At 40.7% G+C, this 19,690-nt stretch overlaps 1 protein-coding gene across 1 annotated transcript in view; it reads left to right on the plus strand.

The window, feature by feature from the left end:
• Positions 1–19,690, plus strand: part of pde3b (phosphodiesterase 3B) — a 292,910-nt gene that overhangs the window by 148,166 nt on the left and 125,054 nt on the right. The window lies entirely within an intron of this gene.

Raw genomic sequence — 19,690 nt, forward strand, 5'->3', positions numbered from 1 at the left:
CTACACATGTCCAAACCATCTCAGTCTCGCCTCTCTGACTTTGTCTCGAAATCGTCTCACCTGAGCTGTCCCTCTGATATGTTCATTCCTAATCTTGTCCATTCTTGTCACTCCCAAAGAGAATCTCAACATCTTCAGCTCTGCCACCTCCAGCTCTGCCTCCTGTCTTTTTGTTAGTGCCACTGTCTCTAAACCATACAACATACCTGGTCTCACTACTGTTTTGTAAACTTTCCCCTTCACTCTTGCTGATATTCTTCGGTCACAAATCACTCCTGCTACCTTTCTCCACCCACTCCACCCTGCCTGCACTCTCTTCTTCACCTCTCTACCACACTCTCCATTACTTTGAACAGTTGACCCCAAACTCATCTACTTTCACCACTTCTACTCCTTGTAACTGCACTATTCCACTGGGCTCCCTCACATTCACACACATGTACTCAGTCTTGGTTCTACTGACTTTCATTCCCCTTCTCTCCAAAGCATATCTCCACTTCTCCAGACTAGACTCAACTTGCTCTCTACTCTCACTACAGATCACAATGTCATCTGCAAACATCATAGTCCATGGGGACTCCTGTCTGATCTCATCTGTCAACCTGTCCATCACCACTGCAAACAAGAATGGACTCAGAGCTGATCCTTGGTGTAATCCCACCTCCACCTTGAATGAGTCTGTCATTCCGACTGCGCATCTCACCGCTGTCGCACTATTCTTGTACATGTCCTGCACTACTCTAACATACTTCTCTGCCACTCCAGACTTCCTCATACAATGCCACAAGTCTTCTCTTGGCACCCTATCATAAGATTTTTCTAAGTCCACAAACACACAATGTAACTCTTTCTGTCCTTCTCTGTACTTTTCCAACAGTATTCTCAGAGCAAACATTGCATCTGTAGTGCTCTTTCTCGGCATGAAACCATATTGCTGCTCACAGATCTTCACCTGTTTTCTAAGCCTAGCTTCTACTACTCTTTCCCATAACTTCATGCTGTGGCTGATCAGCTTTATGCCTCTGTAGTTACTGCAGCTCTGCACATCACCCTTGTTCTTGAAAATAGGAACCAGCACACTTCGTCTCCACTCTCAGGCATCCTCTCACTTTCCAAGATTTTATTAAACAATCTGGTTAGAAACTCTACTGCCATCTCTCCTAGACATTTCCATGCCTCCATTGGAATGTCATCTGGACCAACTGCCTTTCCACTCTTCATAGCAGCCCTCACATCCTTCCTTTACTCTCACCACATCATCCAGCCTTTTCTCTCGCTCATTTTCTTTATTCATCAACTCTTCAAAATATTCCCTCCACCTTCTCAACACACACTCCTCACTTGTCAGCACATTACCATGTGCATCTTTTACCACCCTAACCTGCTGCACATCCTTTCCAGCTCTGTCCCTTTGTCTGGCCAATCGGTACAAGTCCTTTTCTCCTTCCTTACTATTCAACTTCTTGTACAGCTCGCAATATGCCTTTTCCTTTGCTTTTGCCACTTCTCTTCTCGCCTTACGCCGCATCTCCTTGTACTCCTGTCTACTTTCTTCATCTCTCCGACTATCCCAAAACTTTTTCGCCAACCTCTTTCTCCTTATGCTTTCCTGGACCTCTTCATTCCACCACCAAGTCTCCTTGTCTTCCTTCCACTGTCCAGATGTCATACCCAGTACTGCCCTAGCTGTCTCCCTCACCACATCTGCAGTACTTTTCCAGTTGTCCAAAATTGCTTCCCCTCCAGCTAGTGCTTCTCTCACCTGCTCGCTAAATTTCACACAACAGACTTCCTCCTTCAGCTTCCACCATCTGATCCTTTGTTGAGCTCTCACTCTCTTCTTCTTCTTTACCTCTAAAGTCATCCTACAAACAACCATCCTATGCTGTGTAGTGACACTCTCTCCTGCTACCACCTTACAGTCTGTGATTTCTTTTAGCTTGCATCTCCTATAAAGAATGTAGTCCACCTGTGTGCACCTTCCTCCACTCTTATATGTTACCCTGTGCTCCACCCTTTTCTTAAAGCAGGTATTCACCACAGCCATTTCCATCCTTTTTGCAAAATCAACTACCATCTGTCCTTCCCCATTCCTATCCTTGATACCATATCTACCCATTACTTCCTCATCACCTCTGTTCCCTTCACCAACATGCCCATTGAAGTCTGCTCCTATCACCACTCTTTCATGCTTGGGCACACTCTCCACCACCTCATCTAACACGCTCCAGAAATCTTCTTTCTCCTTCATCTCACGACCTACCTGTGGGGCATATGCACTGATGATATTCATCGTCATCCCTTCAATTTCCAACTTCACACTCATCACCCTGTCAGACACTCGCTTAACCTCCAACACACTTTTAACATACTCTTCCTTTAAAATGACCCCAACACCATTTCTCTTCCTGTCCTCACCATGGTACAACAACTTGTACCCACCGCCGATGCTCCTGCTCTTACTTCCCTTCCACTCGGTCTCTTGCACACACAATATGTCTACCTTTCTCCTCTCCATCATATCAGCCAGCTCTCTCTCTTTACCAGTCATACTACCAACATTCAAAGTCCCCACTCTCATTTCCACCCTTCTAGTTTTCTTCTTCTCCCGCTGTTCGTGGCAACGTTTTCCTCCTCTTCTTCGTCGTCTTCGCCCAGCAGTAGCCCAATTTCCACCGGCACCCTGTTGGGCAATAGCACCGGTGGCTTACGTTGTTAACCCGGGCCGCGACCGAGCCGGTATGGGAATTCGATTCTGAGTCTGCCTAGTTGGGTTGGCTTGTTTTACGCCGGATGCCCTTCCTGACGCAACCCTCCTCATTTATCCGGGCTTGGGACCGGCACTCAGAATGTATTGGCTGCACAACCCATGTGGCTGAGTTTGCACAGCCATTTTCTGATCTCTCCAAAGATGTTCAATCGGATTCAGGTCTGGGCTCTGGCCGGGACTCTCAAGGAAATTCACAGAGTTGTCTTGAAGCCACTCCTTTGATATCTTGGCTGTGTTCTTAGGGTCATTGTCTTGCTGAAAGATGATCAGTCACCCCAATCTGAGGTCAAGAGTGCTCTGGAGCAGTTTTGTGGGTCTCTGGGTCTGTGGAACTCTGGGCCAGGCCGTTTGCTTCCCCTTCGTCTGGCCATTTCAGCTTTTCCCGGCCTCACTCCAAATAGTTGCTGAAAAAAGCTCCTCCCAGCAGGGTGAGGTCCGTCACTTGTTCTTCTGCTTTTTGCTTTTAATCTTGTGATTATGACTCGTAGACTGTTCAGCTTTTTCCTGCTGCAGATCCATGATGGAGGTTATCAGCGTTATTGACCAGACGCTCGAAAAGCTTAATGGTGATGTAGAAAATCTCCGCCCCCCCTTTACACTTCCAGACGTGAAGTTGCTGTGTCCACTTTTGCAAAAAATATGAGATAATGCGACAGAATGATCACGCGGCACACATGGTGTGAAAGGTCCTTTATGTTCCTTTTTCTTCACTTTCTGTAAAGTAAAAACTAATTTGATAAATATTTCTTTATGCTTTGATTTTTAATAGAATGTTCAGTGTTCCAAATGCATTTGTGTGTATGGAAATAAAAGCTATTATAAGGATTTTGAGCTTCAGCCACTTTTTTAAACACACTGCTATTATTTTAAACACACCTGTATGTTTTTGCACCTTCATGTCATGATTTCAGCTCATCAGACAAAAATATTTCATGTTCACAGAAACCTTGTAATCCGGTTACAGAATGTTCTGACTCTGTAAGTGAGCTGGTGTTTTTAGCACGTTTCATTGGCCATTCAGGCAGATTTTCCTGCTCGTAATTCCTTCTAATGCCAGACAAGGCATCCATATTGTGGCTGTTGTCCAGTAGTGGTGCTGGTGTTGAGTGTCACGAGTATCAAGAAGGACTTATTGCAAGACAAATTGAACTACTGTATAAAGTAGACAGAGTTAAGGCATTTATATTAAAAAATATCTGAGCTGACGGGACAGGCAGTGGCAGACAGGTCTCCCATCCACAGTGATCCACCTGTTTAACTTCCTAGTCATTGAGGGAAAACAGATCAGGATTAACTGTGTACCGGAATAGGTCTTTAAACAGAAATAAGTGAATGTTGATGAGAAAATACACTCACCCAGTCGGGTGAGAATCTATCATCTTCAGTGGCAAAACTAATTAGGAGAAACAATCCAATAATCCTACCTCCTTTTGCTAGGAGACAGACTTGGACAACACAGGCAATATGATAACTGTGAACAGTACAATCAGGTGAACATAGAATCCTCTGTGATAGGGTACAGTGAATCACACAAACCAGAAACCTATTCTGTTTCCAGGCTTGGGTATTATTTGTTTTTGTTGGCAATACCAGAGCCAAACTGATGCTTCTGCACTCATTTTCTTTAATTTAAAAAAAATGCAAGGCAAATTTGATATATTAACATCTTAAATATAGACATAAAAAGTTCCCATAAATAAAATCCAAGTAACTACAATTATTTTATACTAAAGTTTTGTAAAAAAAACAACAAAACAAACAAACAACAACAACAAAAAAACAGTGAGAAATTAGTATTTTAATATTTGAGCAATCCCATTTCCTTCTCTGGATTCCTCTTCACTGTCACCAACTGGAATGGTTAATACAAGTCAGTTCATAAAATAATTATTTTTCTGAAATAAAATGCAGATGCCGTAACATCACATGAAAATAAAGTGCACCAAGTGGGAAATTTAAGGAAATTTTAAAACCATTTAATGCCTCATAAAAGGGGCTGATAAATAAATAAATAATGAAATAAAATAAAATACTCAGATTTGTCCTTTTTTGTTGTTTTTTAATCTAAATTTTGTAAAGACAAAAATGTTTGCACATGCACAAGCTTGTGTGTTTATGTGTGTGTCTGCATGTGTCTGTGATGCTGAAAGGAATCTACAGTTTTGATCCTATCAAAACCTGATGGTTTGGGCCACTGGGCTCCATATGGATATAGTTAAGATATGTTTGATCGCACATTTCAGAGAATGTTCTTTTACACTGTTTAATGAATGGAGCAACCATTTTGTGGCAATGCTTACTCTGTCGATGTCATGGCCAACACATAAATGGACAAAGAGGTGGAGCGTGGGCATGACGAACAAAGCCCAAACACATCCCCATCTCTCCGTAGTTACCGAACAATGCTGACCTTCTAACCTGGGTTCAGGTGTCTTATTAAAGTATATTTTTATTGACTTGGCAGTGGCTTTCTTGATGGGTGGCTTAGGTGGGATGGGGGTATTATCAATGATCAGGTTGTTCGGCCTCAGGGTGTATGGTTTTCTTCAGGGTGTAAAAAGCCATATTCATTGGTGAACAACTTGATAACGATGTTATCATATACAGTAGTCCCTCGTTTATCGCGGGAGTTACGTTCTAAAAATAACCCGCGATAGGCGAAATCTGTGAAGTAGTCAACGTTATTTTTTACAATTATTATAGATGTTTTAAGGCTGTAAAACCCCTCACTACACACTTTATACACTTTTCTCAAACAGGCATTAACATTTTCTCACTTTTCTCTCCTGTGTAAACACTCAAAGTTCAAACCTTAGTAGAAAAAAAGAACGTTTTCCTGTAAATAATTATGATGGCTTTTAGAACTAAGGAATTTAATTTTAACGATCAACCTATGAGGTTGGACATCTAAGAAATTATTAATAGTGACTCACCAGTATTTTAAAGTTCCTCTGACCGCGCCTCTTCGGCGTGGCGCCGCTCCGCTGTCTGGATTGGCTGATTATTCGGGTGGTATGAAAAATATTACCCGTCCGCGAAAAGGGTGTATTGCTATTTATTCTTTAGTGTTTTATCCAATCATATTGGCATATCATTTATAGCTATATGATAATAAAACTTACGACCGTGTTGTGGCCTCACTAAACATGGGAGTGCTAAGGTTTTTGTGGAGTGGCGCTAACATCAGCTATAAGCTACAATACTTGGTGCGATAAGACACTTAACATCACAACAAACCATAATATTACACATACTTGCAACAAAATGCTCAGAAAGGCACTCGGCCTATGCTAACGTCAGTACGTTATCATTGATATGATGCTAAAACTTGTATTTTGAGGGTCAGCTTCAACATTTTGGCTGTGTGGCCTGTATCTGTGCATGAGCCATCATGCAGGTGCCTGAGTTTTGATGACCCCAGAAGCTAGTAGAAGACCAAAGGGATGCACTCCTTTGTCCTAATCGTGGCAGATAGATGGTGCTTTTCAAGATGGGCAGTTTCACGATCAGGTAAAGAAGCAATGATAATCCCATATTTATCATTTTATACTATTTATTAATTAAATAAATGACACTTGTTTTAATCAGAAAACAAACCATAGTAGCACCAAAAATTTGAATTTAATATATATAAAAAGAAATTCCTGCAGATAAATGCCACAAGAACATGTAAATTTGCATATTCTACAATTTTATTGACATAGTCGCAAAAACAAAATGCAAATCACAACAGCTAGGAAAAACAAATGCTAAAGGAATTGGTCATAAGAGGAAGTTCAATGAGGGACAATTAAGGGAGAAAGACAGGTTCTATGAGAAAAATAAAAGAAAGAGATACTTTGTTCCCACATGGCCACAGTTCAGTTCCAACTTAAAAAAAATTCCTGAAAATTTGAAACAAAAATAACAGGTTAAATAGTAACAATTTAACACTTTTAATTTTATTCTGCACAAGTGTTACTGACATGCTCAACAATGAATAACTTGTAAATAAATAACATAAAAAGTTATGTACAAAGTAAGTTAAAATATAAACATGTTCAAACAAAAACTGAAATGCAGAAAAAGTTTTAAACTAATGGCAATTTTGTGCATGCTTAGTGTTCATTAATTTCAGCTTTAGAATGCACCAGAATGCATGAAATTGCTTCAAAATTTAAAGATTTCAGTGGCTGTAGTTTGCGTTTCGCACATACAGTGAGGAAAATAAGTATTTGAACACCCTGTGATTTTGCAAGTTCTCCCACGTAGAACTCATGGAGGGGTCTGAAATTTTCATCTTAGGTGCATGTCCACTGTGAGAGACATAATCTAAAAAAAAAAAAAAAAATCCGGAAATCACAATGTATGATTTTTTTAATAATTTATTTGTATGTTACTGCTGCAAATAAGTATTTGAACACTTGTGAAAATCAATGTTAATATTTGTTACAGTAGCCTTTGTTTGCAATTACAGAGGTCAAACGTTTCCTGTAGTTTTTCACCAGGTTTTCACACACTGCAGCAGGGATTTTGGTCCACTCCTCCATACAGATCTTCTCCACATCTTTCAGGTTTGGAGTTTCAGCTCCCTCCAAAGATTTTCTATTGAGTTCAGGTCTGGAGACTGGCCAGGCCACTCCAGGACCTTAAAATGCTTCTTACGGAGCCCCTCCTTAGTTGCCCTGGCTGTGTGTTTGGGGTCATTGTCATGCTGGAAGACCCAGCCATGACCCATCTTCAATGCTCTTACTGAGGGAAGGAGGTTGTTTGCCAAAATCTCGCAATACATGATCCCATCTATCCTCCCTTCAATACGGTGCAGTCGTCCTGTCCCCTTTGCAGAAGAGCACCCCCAGAGTATGATGTTTCCACCCCCATGCTTCACGGTTGGGATGGTTTTCTTGGGGTTGTTCTCATCCTCTTAACATAAGTGGAGTTGATTCCAAAAAGGTCTATTCTGGTCTTATCTGACCACATGACCTTCTCCCATGCCTCCTCTGGATTATCCAGATGGTCACTGGTGAACTTCAAACGGGCCGGGACATGTGCTGGCTTGAGCAGTGAGACCTTGCTGCCCTGCAGGATTTTAAACCATGACAGCGTCATGTGTTACTATTGTAATCTTTGTGACTGTGGTCCCAGCTCTCTTGAGGTCATTGACCAGGTCCTCCTGTGTAGTTCTGAGCTTTCTCAGAATCATCCTTACCCCACAAAGTGAGATCTTGCATGGAATTCCAGACCGAGGGAGATTGACAGTCATCTTGTCATCTTACCATCACCTCAGGGGAGGTGATGGTCTAGTGGTTAAGGTGTTGGGCTTGAGACCAGAAGATCCTGGGTTCAAATCCCGCCTGACTGGAAAATTACTAAGGGCCCTTGGGCAAGGTCTTTAATCCCCTTTTGCTCCTGGTGTGTAGTGAGTGCCTTGTATGGCAGCACCCTTACATCGGGGTGAATGTGATGCATTATTGTAAAGCGCTTTGAGCGTCTGATGCAGATGGAAAAGCGCTATATAAATGTAGTCCATTTACCATTTATCTTGTTTCTTCCACTTTCTAATAAATAATCATAACAGTTGTTGTTTTCTACCAAGCTGCTTGCCTGTTGTCCTATAGTCCATCCCAGCCTTGTGCAGGTCTACAGTTTTGTCCCTGGTGTCCTTAGACAGCTCTTTGGTCTTGGCTATGGTGGACAGGTTGGAGGGTGATTGATTGTGTGAACAGGTGTGTTTTATACAGGTAACAACAGGTGCAATTAATACAGGTAGAGAGTGCACAATAAGTGGGCTTCTTAAAGAAAAATTAACAGGTCTGTGGGAGCCACAATTCTTGCTGATTGGCAAGTGTTCAAATACTTATTTGCAGCAGTAACATACAAATAAATTATAAAAAAATCATACATTGTGATTTCCGGATTTTTTTTTTTAAGATTATGTCTCTCACAGTGGACATGCACCTGAGATGAAAATTTCAGATCCCTCCATGATTTCTAAGTGGGAGAACTTGCAAAATCGCAGGGTGTTCAAATACTTATTTTCCTCAATGTATGCCTGGGCCAGTAGAATTTTTGTTGGGCCAGTGGAAAAATTGGTCAATGTCTAGTCCTGCCACTGTAACACATCATCAAAATGATGAGCAGCATTCTATAGTTGCTGCTAGATGCTGCTATATGTATGCTAAACATGCTACATGTGTTTCTTGCTATCAGGACATATATACATATGACAAGTTAGAGCACACTCAAAACCAGTGGTGGGCCCAGTTCCGCTGACCACTAATTAGCAAAGCTAACTTTTTCATTAGCTGATTAGCTTTTCAGCTAACTTTGAAAACCATCAGCAGAGCAATTAGCTTCCGCTAAATTTAGTTCCACTAACTTGCAGTCCGCTAACATTTTTTTGCTGGTAAAGTGAGTAAAGTTTAACGGTCAAAAATATTTGTAAACCCTACAATCATACACGTTAGTTCCTATTTATGAATAGGAACTTATGTTTTTATGAACGCAATACAGGTGAGCCCTTAGTTCTGTTAATGTTTAGAAATATAATGTACAGAAAATACTGTGACATAATTATGTGATTTACTGCTTTTGAAAAAGATAAGTGTTTGAGGTTTTATTTTTTATTTATTTATTTTCCGTGCATTCCTTTGTGTCGTGTATGAATGCAACACAGGTGAACCATTCCTGTAAGATAAACTGACTATTAATGCTGCGATTTGCTGCTTTTTATAAAGACGATGATCATGTTTGGGATTTTTTTATTTTTTTATTTTTCGTGCATTTGTTTTGTGTTTGTGAACGCAGTGTGGGTGAGCTTCATTATCAGTTAGCAGGTACCGGTAACGTCTGCTAATTTTTCTGTTGTTTATTGGTTTAGTGTTATAAAAGTCAAGTTTTCAGTTTCCGTATTAATGGTTATCGAAGCTAACGTTTCGGTTAGCTGTGCCCACCACTGCTCAAAACATCATTGTTATTTCTTCAAAACTAACTGACACATGTAACAAATGTACCTGAAATACTGCTTGGGATGTACAAAATTTGTTCAGCCATAAAGTGATGTCATATTGTATAATAATGAATCAACCTGTATGAAAATCCTCCACACTCATATAATATGAAGAAATACAACATACAACTTCATGAAATGCCCAATCCAACACAAATATTTGATGCCCGGTTACAAAATCGAAGACACAACACTGGTCAAGGTTTATGTTTTGTTTCATTTGTATGATACATGTCTTTGAAATAAACAATAAAAAACAAAACAAAATCAAGCCTACCATTGATTGTCTGTCAATAAGAAAAAAAGGGAAAAAAAAAAACCATTATTAACATGAAATTATTAAACGTGCACTGTCTTTTCATTAATAAAGTATGAACCAGTGTCCATAGTTTGTTCATTATAGCATTATCAATCATATTTTTCAGGTTGTTTCACAACATAGTGCTCAATATTAAATTTAAAGTTATTTTATCACCAGTAATTTTTTAGGGCAGCACGGTGGTTTAGTGGTCGGCACTGTTGCTCCACAGCAAGAAGGTCATGGGATCGATTTCCGCCTGTGGCCTTTCTGTGTGGAGTTTGTATGTTCTCCCCGTGTTTGTGTCCACATTCTGTGTTTGCCCACATCCAAAGACATGCAGGTTAGGTGGAATGGAAACTTCACATTGTCCGTAGATGTGTGTGGGTTTGAATATGTTTGTCTATATGTGGCCCTGCAACATACTGGCTTCCTGTCCAGGGTGTACCCCACCTCACGCCCTCTGACTGCTGCCGTAGGCTGCAGCTCCCCGTGACCCTTAATTGGAATAGCATACATATAGCAGCATCTACAGCAACTGGTTGAAAATGAGTAAGTGAGTGAGTGAGTGTGTGAATAAGGTGTGCTTGTTTGAGGTTCTATTTACAAGGTATCATCATGTTGTGAAACTATTTTTTTCTCACACCTATGCAGGAAAGTTGTCAAATTTAAAATTTTATGCCATTTTATATTTTGGTCAGTGTGTCTTTATTCTACCTGATTGTGAAACTGCCCATATGTGGGACTAGATTGGTTATCTGTCTGGGTGGTTGCCATCCAGGACCCAAACCATTTCCATAGGGTCATGGATGGAGCAACGTACAACACCAGCGCATGCTCCCAGACTTAATTTGAGATCCAAAAGATAACATCATCTAAAAGCAAATGTGTGAGTGGTTAAATCCATCATTGTGAATCACTGCTTTAAGGCGCTCCCCTCCTTCAGCTTGTCAGCCACAGTCTGAAAATAAATTTAAGTGAACCTCTGCAGGCTAACTGCGCTAAAACTATATTCAGTATAATGCTTCTGCGGCTCTCCGGCGAATCACGATGCAGTTTGTGCCTTTCAGGTACTCTCTTCAAACAAGGGATGGAATGCGTTAACTGATTTCCAACAATAAAATAAAGTCATCAAAACATATAAAATATATCTTAGCGCTATTAGGAAACAGAACAAGTTTGATCGTTTTACCACAGTCATGCAGCTCTTCCAAAAGACTGACTCTGTACAAATGTTGACAAACAACTGAACCTCGGGCAATGCTATGGCCATAACACTTGGTTTTGCTTTTCAAAGCTTAAGTGACCGAGGCTAGTACTTTAATCATTTGACCTTCTACATTATTATTATTAATTATTTTTATTTTCTGCATTTAACATATATTTTTCTGATGAAGATAAATAGCAAAAGTAGTAATAGTCTGTCATATTTTCTACGGTTAACATACAATTCACATTTTCATTTTTTGATGGGAAGAGGCTCGGGATTGGTGTATATGACAAATGTCTATGAAGTCTCGCACAACACTACATCTGGATAGTATTCACAGCGCTTCACTGTTTCCACATTTTAATCATGTGTACATAAGTATTCACAGCCTTTGCTCAATACATTGTTGATGCACCTTTGCCACCAATTACAGCATCAAGTCTTCTTAAATATGATGCCACAAGCTTGGCACAACTATCTTTGAACAGTTTTGCCCATTCCGCTTTGCGACACCTCTCAAGCTCCATCAGGTTGGATGGGGAGCGTTGGTTCACAGCCATTTTCAGATCTCTCCAGAGATGTTCAGTCAGGTTCAGGTCTGGCCTCTGGCTGGGCCACTCAAGGACATTCACAGAGTTGTCCTGAAGACACTCCTTTGATATCTTGGCTGTGTGGCTGGGGTCATTGTCTTGATGAAAGATGAACTGTTGCCCCAGTTTGAGGTCAAGAGTGCTCTGGAGCAGGTTTGCGTCCAGAATGTCTCTGTGCATTGCTGCATTCATCTTTCCCTCAATCCTGACTAGTCTCCCAGTTCCTGCTGCTGACAGCATACCCACAGCATGATGTTGCCACCACCATGCTTCACTGTAGGGATGGTGCCTGGTTTCCTCCAAACATGATGCCTGGCATTCACGTCAAAGAGTTCAATCTTTGCCTCCTCAGATCATAAAAGTTTGTTTCTCACAGTCCGAGAGTCCTTCAGGTGCCTTTTCGCAAACTCCAGGTTGGCTGCCATGCGCCTTTTACTAAGGAGTGGCTTACAGGCCTGATTGGTGGATTGCTGTAGAGATGGTTGTCCTTCTGGAAGGATCTCCTCTCTCCATAGAGGAATGCTGGAGCTCTGACAGGGTGACCATGGGGTTCTTGGTCACATGTCCGACAAAGGCCCTTTTCCCTGATTTCTTAGTTTAGACTTGTGGCTAGCTCTAGGAAGAGTCCTGGTGGATGCAAACTTTTTCCATTTACGGATGATGGAGGCCACTGTGCTCATTGGCACTTTCAAAGCAGCAGAAATGTTTTTGTACCCTTCCCCAGAATTGTGCTTTGAGACAATCCTGTCATGGGGGTCTACAGACAATTCCTGCAGGTAAATACCAAAAATTGTATGTGATTTGGGATTGCCACAGCAGTTCCAAGGTGGTTCTGCTTGGTTTGTGTTCCAATATGCACTGTCAACTGTAAGCCCTTAAATTTAGACAGATGTGTGCCTTTTCAGATCATGTCCAATGTATGAATTTACCCCAGCTGGACTCCAATTAAGTTGTAGAACATCTCAAGGATGTTCAGTGGAAGTATGATGCACCTGAGCTCAATTGTGAGCTTCATGGCAAAGACAACAAATACTTAATATACGTGATTTTTTTGTTTTGTTTTGTTTTAATAAATTTGCAAAAATCTAAAAAAAACAAAATAAACAAACAAAAAAAAACTTTTTTCACATTGTCATTATGGGGTATTTTGTGTAGAATTTTGAGGGAAAAATTTATTTATTCTATTTTGGAATAAGGCTGTAAGATAAACTGTGGAAAAAGTGAAGTGCTGTGAATACTTGCACTGTATATATATGTGTGTGTGTGTGTGTGTGTGTGTATATATATATATATATATATATATATATATATATATATATATAAAACTATGATATTTAATTGATTGTGTTTGGACAATCCTATTGTGTGACTCACTCACGCCTGAGTATGTCACTGAGTGTGTCCTGTATGATTGATTGTCAGGGTGGTTGGAAGATGGTATTGTCAACACACAGTGATCCTGTGCTTAAGGCTGTGTGCACATTTTATTTGTGAGTCTTGTTTGTTCTTCATCCTGTCCTTAATGGAGTCCTCACATTTCGCCCTGATCCACGTCTCTCTCTTTCTCTCTCTCATCTTTTCTCTGTCTCTGGATAAACAAGCAGAAGGCTGACAGCTCTGTCCTCAGGCCGTCTCCCACCATCCCGTTGCCATGGTGTGTGGCACATTGTTTGGTGGCCTCTATGTTGGGTTGCTATGGCAGGGCTTATTTGGTGTAATACATGTTTGGCAGCATTGTGCAAATGCTGATGACAAATGTCCAACATGTTACTTTGATCACTGAAACAGTTACCGATTAGAGGAGAAGGGATGGCGCCACTGATCTATTTAAGTACTTTAGTTATAGATTTAAGGTGTATACTGCCTGCTGAAGTGGGCATTAAGTCTTTTTGAAACTGATAGGAAGGTCCAAATATAGTTGTCTTTATATTCCTGGAACAGTTTAGGTGAAATAAACCATTTGAAGCTTAACATGTTGAATTTAAAGGTATTCTTGAAAATAGTTTATGATTAGTATGTTTTCTTAAATCATGATATTTCGACTGGAGTGAAGGTATTGAACAGGTTGTTTCTTAAAATCTTGGAAAATGAGACGATGCCTGATGGTGTGCGGGTTAGGAGGGCTCATAACTAGCACTTGAAGGGAGCAAATGCTAACTTTATTATTCTGAAAGCGCTATATGTCTAGAGTGTATTTTAGAATGATAGCAATCATTATCATATACCTATAAATGATGCGCCAGTATGATTGGATAAAACACTAAAGAATAAATAGCAATACACCCTTGTGAGATTTTTCGCGGACCGGTAATATTTTTCATATCACCCGAGTAAGTGAGTGTCGCATTGGTAATCAGCCAATCCATACATATGTTGTGATGTCATGGTACGTGTGATCCTAGATATTGTCAATGTGTAATTTAATACAGTGGTCCCTCGCTATATCGCAGTTCACCTTTTGCGGCCTCGCAGTTTCGCGAGGTTTCAGAGGGTCCCGCAAAGAATCCAAGTCTCGGATGGAATGGAACCCTTGGAGGCAGTGAGCGAAGGGAGAGCACGCGCATTGTGTTCTGCGTGCATTTATCATTTATAGCTATATGATAAAATTGTTATCAAGTTGTTCACCAAATTAATATGGCTTTTTACTCCCTGCAGAAAACCATACACCCTGAGGCCGAAGACCTTATCACTGTGAGGCAACAGTGCTAACCATTAAGCTGCCCCATACAAAATATGATATTTGATATTAAATTTTACACAGACAAAATCCCAAACAATCCAATATGGCCACTAATATCCAAGATGGAGGCTAAAAACATTCCAAATGCATCCTTCTATGTCAGGGGTGCTCAAGTTCAGTCCTCAAGATCTACCTTCCTGACACTCTTAGTTGTCTTCCTGCTCCAACATACTTGAATCCAATGAAAGGCTCATTAATCCTCTGGGGCCGATGCCGCCATATACGACGGCCAGCCATCGGCCATCTTTGTACTCCTCATAGAAGCTGTGTGATGACGTGCGCAATGTGAGTGTCCAATCGGAATTGGTTCACCCTCACATGGTTTTCCAAAATCTAATCGTAGGGCAGATTTCCCTCACATGAAAAGCCAAAGATCGTTTTCAGGAGTGATATGTTACTAGGTGGCCCATTTGAATAGCCCCCTGTGTGCTCCAAGGAGTACATACTATTAGTACATACTCAGTGCGCCCTGCGCCATTACGCACAGCGATCAGTGAAAGCAGGAGCACACGGAAAGCCTCTGATGACAATCTTACGTGCTCATACAAAGAGTGTGTAACTATCAGGATTGTTCCACTAGTTTGCATGTGAATGTTACTGGATAGCTCTGTTGCTTTCTCTGTGTAAAGCACTGTTTACCATATCAATGGACAACAAAACGCATAGACCATTTTGTATATATTGTTCAAAATGTGCATTTGTGTTTATTGTTTGAACCTTTTTGCTGTACAGTCTTTCACACAAAACCTCAAATTACCTTTATAAAGTGTCAAAACAGTTGTTTATTATAGTTTGCTATGTATTTTGAATAAATGTGTGTGGAAAATTATTTTTCGCTTTATTTTTTCCTTACCTATTTTTGATTGTAAACCTTATTACGCTTACAAAACAAAAACATATATATTCTGAAAGCACAGGTTGTCCTAAAAAAAAGAGACATAAAACTTGATTGTGGGATGCAGGGAGAGCTGTTAACAGCAATAATAAAACATTTATGCCAGGCGAATGAACTGTCCAAAAAATGCCCTCAGACCCCAAAGGGTTAAATACACAGAGACCACAGCCAGGACAGGTCTAAAAATAAGTACTACAATAACTACATACACAATTACATGCCAAATAACTAAAATGCGTGACCACATAACACAGAAACAGAGTGTGACACTTTGGTCTGTGCGCTGAACGGACAGGGGGCGTGTCTGCCAACAGCAGCACCTGTTGAGATCTCTGGTCCTGGACGTGACAGCTGGGGAACACGTACCGTGTTTTGAAGGACACATGACCTTACAACTGTCCACCGTGACGCGAGTGTCTGTGCTTGCTGTCCTCTTATGGAAATACATAAAACCATATATCGCTTTTGCAGTGGGCTGGAGTGACCGTGTAAGTGTGCACATTGACTGGCTGTGCCAGGTGAAACGGACCGTCAAATCATGTGAACACGCAGCAGGTGATATGAATGTCACGTCACTCATGTGAGTAATGTTCCACATGACACGGTGTCTGTCCTGCGGCACACCGCTCACAGAACACACGTCAGGCCAAATGCATGTGGGCCCAGCCTGACAAGCGTGTCCTGTGAGCAGCGTGCCACAGAACTATGGCAAGCCAACAGTGTGACAAATATGCCACTTTCAGTCACATATCACCAAAAATACACTGTAAATACACCATTTTGTCAATTATTACAGCGCTTGTTTTCACCGTAATTAAAGCTGATGAAAACTTCCTCTTCTATAAATCCTCTAATTTCTTTCTTTAAAATACTTTTATCTCCTTGTTGATTTTAGGTGTTTTATGCTCTTGTTATACACCAGTGATTGTAGTGTAGTGGTAAAGTTTCTGTCTGTTGATCAGAGCTTTTGTAAATTGCAGGTTCAAATCCCGCGAGTGGCATTTATTTTTATTTAACTTAGGTTATTTAACTGCAGATTTCTGTATTGGGTCCACTTTATTTATATCAACCCAGTGATTTTCACTAATTATACATCAATATCTAATTTGTCAGTGTCCGGTGATTGTAGTAATTATTTTTAATCCCGGCTGGACATAATAAGACATAATGAGAGTGCACTGCTTCATTCATGTCATTTCACGACTGAACGTCTGTGACCATGGGTCATATACAGAGGCACAGAGGGATCATACTTGTATTGTCCGCTCAATAAGAGGGATTGAATATTGGAAATTGCTGTATTTTATATGGGGTGTGGTTATCATTTTGGTTCTCCATAGCAGCACCGCGATGTGGTGCAACACATTCCAGCTGCTTGCACTGTGCTCTTGCACGCGCATGAGCGTGCATGACACCGTCACAGTGGGATCGTTCATGCCTGCCCGACCGTGTCTCTCTCCCAACGTCGGCTTGATGTTAACGTGGTTTGCTCATTCAGGCTGTTTTGCTGTGATTTGTCCTGGTTCGTATTTATTTGTGCTATGTGTGAAGGGGCCCTAAAGAATGATTTTGCAAGTGGAAGTTTTACATTTGATTCAGTATTAGAAAAAAAAAATCTCGTTCACATTATCTCAGATGATTTGGAGATGTAATAATAACCAGCATGCACTGCACCCAGTGACCTCCAAGCCTCTGCTAAGGTCTTCTGTAATTGGATGGAATGGAGTACTTTCACCACCGGCTGTCTAAATACCTGCTGTCCTCTTGACTATAGAATGCAGCAGAGCAGCAACAATTAATCAATTATTCAACTACTGTTAAGTTAATCAACAACTGTTTTGATAATTTGTTTAATTGTTTTGAGTCTTTTTTTTTGTGTGCTTGCATAGTGTGCATGGTTTCAGTGCAAAAGTCTCCTGGTTCAAACCCCACCCCTGCTACATTTCTCCATGTAATGTGAAGTTGTGTCAGGAACGGCATCCAGCATAAAACTTGTACCAAATCAACATGGAGATCCACCTTGGACCTGCTGTAGCGACCCTGAGTGAAAACAAGGGAGCAGCAGAAGGGATGTAAGATTAAATATGTGAATATTTAATGTTATCTCGCAGTAATCTTTGAGCTGTGGACAAAACACGACATTTGAAGGCATCATCTTGATCTCTGGATAACAGTGATAATTTTTTTTTATTTTTATATTCGAAGGACCTAACAGTTAATCTCCTAATTAAGAAATTAATCGATGGTTTGATTATGGAATTTTCAGATGGAACAATGAAATATTATACATATATGCTGGTATTTTCACATTTCTTTTGGCTGATACCAATGGTTGGTACAGATATATAGACATCAGGAGTTCTTTTTCTTTAAATTCTTTGAAGCGCACCAATTTGATCCTGTACTGGAACTTGACAGGACCAACAAACAAGCCAACCCAACTATGCAGACTAAGAATCGAATTTCCATACCGGATCGGTCGCGGCCCGGGTTAACAACGTCCGCCACCAGTGCTGTTGCCCAACAGGGTGCCGGTGGAAATTGGTCTACTGCTGGGCGAAGACGACGAAGAAGAGAAGGAGAACGTTTCCACAAACAGCGGGAGAAGAAGAAAATTAGAAGGGTGGAAATGAGAGTGGGGACTTGAATGTTGGTAGTATGACTGGTAAAGGAGAGCTGGCTGATATGATGGAGAGGAGAAAGGTAGACATGTTGTGTGTGCAAGAGACCAAGTGGAAGGGAAGTAAGAGCAGGAGCATCGGTGGTGTGTACCAGTTGTTGTACCATGGTGAGGACAGGAAGAGAAATGGTGTTGGGGTCATTTTAAAGGAAGAGTATGTTAAAAGTGTGTTGGAGGTTAAGTGAGTGTCTGACAGGGTGATGAGTGTGAAGTTGGAAATTGAAGGGGTGATGATGAATATCATCAGCGCATATGCCCCACAGGTAGGGTGTGAGATGAAGGAAAAAGAAGATTTTTGGAGTGTGTTAGATGAGGTGGTGGAGAGTGTGCCCAAGCATGAAAGAGTGGTGATAGGAGCGGACTTCAATGGGCATGTTGGTGAAGGGAACAGATGTGATGAGGTAGTAATGGGAAGTAATGGACTCTCTTCTAAGTCCCTGTTAGTAAATGATATAATAATTGATCAACATATTGATTTATTCTGCCTTACAGAAACCTGGTTACAGCAGGATGAATATGTTAGTTTAAATGAGTCAACACCCCCGAGTCACACTAACTGTCAGAACGCGTGTAGCATGGGCCGAGGCAGAGGATTAGCAGCAATCTTCCACTCCAACTTATTAATTAATCAAAAACCCAGACAGAGCTTTAATTCATTTGAAAGCTTGACTCTTAGTCTTGTCCATCCAAATTGGAAGTCCCAAAAACCAGTTTTATTTGTTGTTATCTATCGTCCACCTGGTCGTTACTGTGAGTTTCTCTGTGAATTTTCGGACCTTTTGTCTGACTTAGTGCTTAGCTCAGATAAGATAATTATAGTGGGCGACTTTAACATCCACACAGATGCTGAGAATGACAGCCTCAACACTGCATTTAATCTATTGTTAGACTCGATTGGCTTTGCTCAAAATGTAAATGAGTCCACCCACCACTTTAATCATACCTTAGATCTTGTTCTGACTTATGGAACTTGAAGACTTAACAGTATTCCCTGAAAACCCCCTTCTGTCTGATCATTTCTTAATAACATTTACATTTACTCTGATGGACTACCCAGCAGTGGGGAATAAGTTTCATTACAGTAGAAGTCTTTCAGAAAGCACTGTAACTAGGTTTAAGGATATTATTCCTTCTTTATGTTCTCCAATGCCATATACGAACACAGGGCAGAGTAGCTACCTAAACTCTGTGAGTGAGATAGATTATCTCGTCAATAGTTTTATATCCTCTCTGAGGACAACTTTGGATGCTGTAGCTCCTCTGAAAAAGAGAGCCTTAAATCAGAAGTGCCTGACTCCGTGGTATAACTCACAAACTCACAGCTTAAAGCAGATAACCCGTAAGTTGGAGAGGAAATGGCGTCTCACTAATTTAGAAGATCTTCACTTAGCCTGGAAAAAGAGTCTGTTGCTCTATAAAAAATCCCTCCGTAAAGCTAGGACATCTTACTGCTCATCACTAATTAAAGAAAATAAGAACAACCCCAGGTTTCTTTTCAGCACTGTAGCCAGGCTGACAA

Source organism: Thalassophryne amazonica, chromosome 2 (assembly GCF_902500255.1).
Source record: "Thalassophryne amazonica chromosome 2, fThaAma1.1, whole genome shotgun sequence".
NCBI classification, from domain to species: Eukaryota; Metazoa; Chordata; class Actinopteri; order Batrachoidiformes; family Batrachoididae; genus Thalassophryne; species Thalassophryne amazonica.